Below are 3,797 nucleotides of genomic sequence, written 5' to 3'. Positions count from 1 at the left end.
AAAGGCCATCAATGAAAAACCAGGGATAAATGTGAGGGCTCTAATACAGGGCATACACAGACTACCATACATTTTGAAGACTACACAAACAAAAGTAGACAAAATAGATGAGTTGGACATACTAAACATTAAAAACTTATGTGCATCAAAAGACTTTACCAAAAGAGTAAAAAGGGAGCCCACAGAATGGAAAAAAATATTTTGCAATGACACATCAGACATTTCCAAAGGACTAATTTCCAAAATATACAGGAACGTACAACACCTCTACAAGATAATGACAAATAAGTCAATTAAAAAATGGGCACAGGACATGAACAGACACTTCACCAAGCAGAAGATCCAGGCAGCCAACAAACATATGAAGAAATGTTCACAATCACTAGCCATAAGAGAGATGTAAATCAAAACAACAATGAGGTATCATCTCACACCAGCAATAATAGCAAAGATCAAAAAAGCAGAAGACAATAAATGCTGGCAGGGATGTAGAGAGACTGGGACCTTCTTACATTGATGGCGGGATTGCAAAATGATCCAATCACACTGGAAAACAATATAGCGCTTCCTCAGAAGGCTGGAAATAGAGATACCTTATGATTCAGCAATTCCTCTACTTGGTATTTATCCACAAGAAAAACGAGCCATTGCACAAGTCGATATATGCACACCAACGTTCATAGAAGCACTATTTACAAAAGCAAAAAGATGGAGACAGCCTAAGTGCCCATCTATGGAAGAATGGATAAACAAAACTTTGGTACATACACACAATGGAATACTATGCTACCTTGAAGAATAACAAGGAAGCTTCAAGCCACCGCATAACATGGATGAACCTTGAGGACATTATGCTGAGTGAAATCAGTCAGTCACAAAAGGAGAAATACTGCATGGGACCACTACTGTAAAAGATTAAGAAAAAGCACCCACACTAAAAGGAGGGGAAATTTTTTTTTTTTTTTTGGCTACCAGGGTATATGGGGTGGAGTGAGGAGAGGGAGGGCAAGGTGGAGCACAGGGTAGGGAATAGACACAGGATAGCTTGGGTGCTGGGAGGGGGGCATACACTAGAAGGGGAAGGGGAAAGGAAGAATAAGGTGGATGGGAGAACTGTTAGGCAGGTTTACATGGGCTAAACAGGACAGAGGTAAGTAACAATGTAAGCACAACTGTGGAACAACAGGGCTTGGGGATACAAGGATTGAGACAAGGCTTGAATGGGTGAAAGTGGGGAAATGATGTTAAGATGCTTGGCTGTCCTTTGAATCTTGGTTTCCCTTACCCCTTGTAAAATAGACACTTGAAGGGGAGAGAAAGGAATAGCCAGAAACATCACCATAGAAAGCTTGTAAGTCTGTCTTCAGGCTATAACTGGGGCTAGAACTTGCCCAGGGAAGGAGGCTTCCTGCAGAGCCTATGCATTGCACAAGACCATAGGTGGAATCCTGATCCCCATCCAAAATCTTCTGAGGTGGGAAATTTCCACTTGAAAGGATATGCAGACCAGCTTGGAGCAGCTAGAAGAACAGAAGATACTTCTTGAAAGAAAGACCTACATGAAAAATCAAAAGCAGTAATGGCAGTCTGATTGACTACTACAAGAACAAGCAAGCTGTTCGCCCGGGAACCATCAAGGCAAGTGGTCAGGTCCCCTCAAAGCAAACCCCCTTCCAAGACTGAGACTCAAGTGAAATACAGGAGCAGGCATGTGGTCTTGCTACTGACCACATTGGTCACCGATAAGGGGAAGTGGGGGAAAAAAACAGCAATGAAATTGTGAGCTAAATCTGACCACATTCAATAGACTCCTGTTAACCTGGATTGAGACCTGGTTGGCCAGCAGTATGGCAAGACCTGGGAACTCCTGGGCCCAGGGGCAGGGACATGGGCCCAGAGGACTAGAGCAGAGTGTGAACCGTCCAACTGATATGATGTGAGAGGAGATGCACAAGAATACCCACACTTGCAGATTGTACCCATCTTACCTGGCATCAATAGCTAGATAATCAGAACATGATTAGAGGAAGACAGAGAGGAAAAAAAAGTAATCCACTACAATTAGATGAACTTGACCTATGCTTGTGGATGCAGTATGGCAAAGGAGTGAACAAATCTTTACAGTGAAGACCATTCCTACCCCATTAGTACACAGGGTCGACGAGGATGGGGAACTTAGACATTGGCTACCCAAAATGGGGGGCTACGAAGGCAATAAGTGACTGGCTTACAAACTTTCAATAGGGAACCTAGTTCCAGAGGGTACTGGGAAAGGTAGACTCTCCACTGAGTTGTTTCCAACCTGTCTGGATGGGGCTGATAAAAGGTGATGGAGGAGATAGGACTCCTGTGGTTCAATAAGGAATGTTTGCTGTTCAATAATTGCTCTCAGGTCTGACAGTGAGTGATGGAAAGGTAGACGTTTTCTAACAAAAAGAGGGGAGTGGTTGATTTTGCAGTCCAGGAGCGGAGATCCCTGGAACCATCAAGAGTGCCCAACACAGTCTGGGAAAGCAGTGACGCCAGGGATGGAGGCAGAGACGATGACATGGAGAGGAGCCGCTGGGGACTCTGGACTCAGGGAGGGAGAGTGAGGGGCAGGCTTGTAGTGTATACCCTTTGGTTGTTTGATGATGCATGGAGGGAATTGTAACCATGGCAATGAAACAAAACACGATAGGATGAATGTAAAGATAATGTTCTCCCATGTAAACTAACACATAATTCACAATAAAAACTTTAAAAAAAAAAAAAATCCTTAGGCTGTATGATCGAGAAGACACTGTTGCCTATGATGTGTCTCCCCTGCAGGTGCTTCCCTTTGGAATAAACTTTCTATAGTAACTACTTAGGGCTTTCTTGACTCTCTGTAACCTTCCTGTCTTTGCTTGCAAGCCTCTTAGCTAAAATAAACTTTTGCTTGGATGAGAACTCTGCCTCACCCAAGGATTCTTAATCTTTGGAATGCAAGATCCTTCTATTGAAAGAGAGGAGATGTGGTTGGCACTCCCCGGTAACAACTTCTAAAGATGACAGCCAAGAAAAACCTATAGGGCAGTTCTACTTTGTAATACATAGGGTTACCATGAGTCCGAATCAACTCGATGGCAATAGGGTTTTGTGGACTTTTTTCATCAAAATTGAAAAGCCATGGTTTTGACAGTTACCTAGCTAGGAGTTTATCATGTAGTTAAGCTTGTACATTTGTAATGTAACAACATGTGTAAGTACATACATATTCCATAGATATGAACTGGAAGCAAACAAAAAGATGAGTAGATAAATGCATAGACCTAAATTGCAAATCCACAATGGAAACATGTCTCAGTAAAAAAGTTATGTGCTTTATAAACTGTTATGGAATAATCTTCATGTGTTATGGGTTGAACTGTGTTCCCCCCAAAAGATACGTTCAAGTCCTAAACTGGTAACCTATTTAGAAATAGGGTCTTTGCGGATGTAATTCATTAAATGAGGTCATTAGGATTGGCCCTAATCTCTTTGACTCTTTAGAGCTGTTGAGTTGGTTCCGATTCACAGTGGCCCTTCATACAACAGAACGAACAAAACACTACCCGAACTTGCGCCATCCTCATCGTCACCCCTATATGTGAGCCCATTCTTACAGCCACTGTGGTTGAGGGTCTTTCTCTTTTTCACTGAAAGGAGAAGGAAGAGACAGAGACACAGAGAGGAAGAACATTCATAAAATAGCGCTGGAAGAATACCCAAGAAACAGTAACGGTAGTTTCTTTTTTTTTTTAATTTTTTAAATTTATGCAATTGTAATTTTTTTT

Source organism: Chrysochloris asiatica, unplaced genomic scaffold, assembly GCF_000296735.1.
Source record: "Chrysochloris asiatica unplaced genomic scaffold, ChrAsi1.0 scaffold00033, whole genome shotgun sequence".
NCBI lineage: Eukaryota > Metazoa > Chordata > Mammalia > Afrosoricida > Chrysochloridae > Chrysochloris > Chrysochloris asiatica.
The sequence above is the reverse complement of the archived record's forward strand: the minus strand, read 5'-3'. Positions refer to the sequence as shown.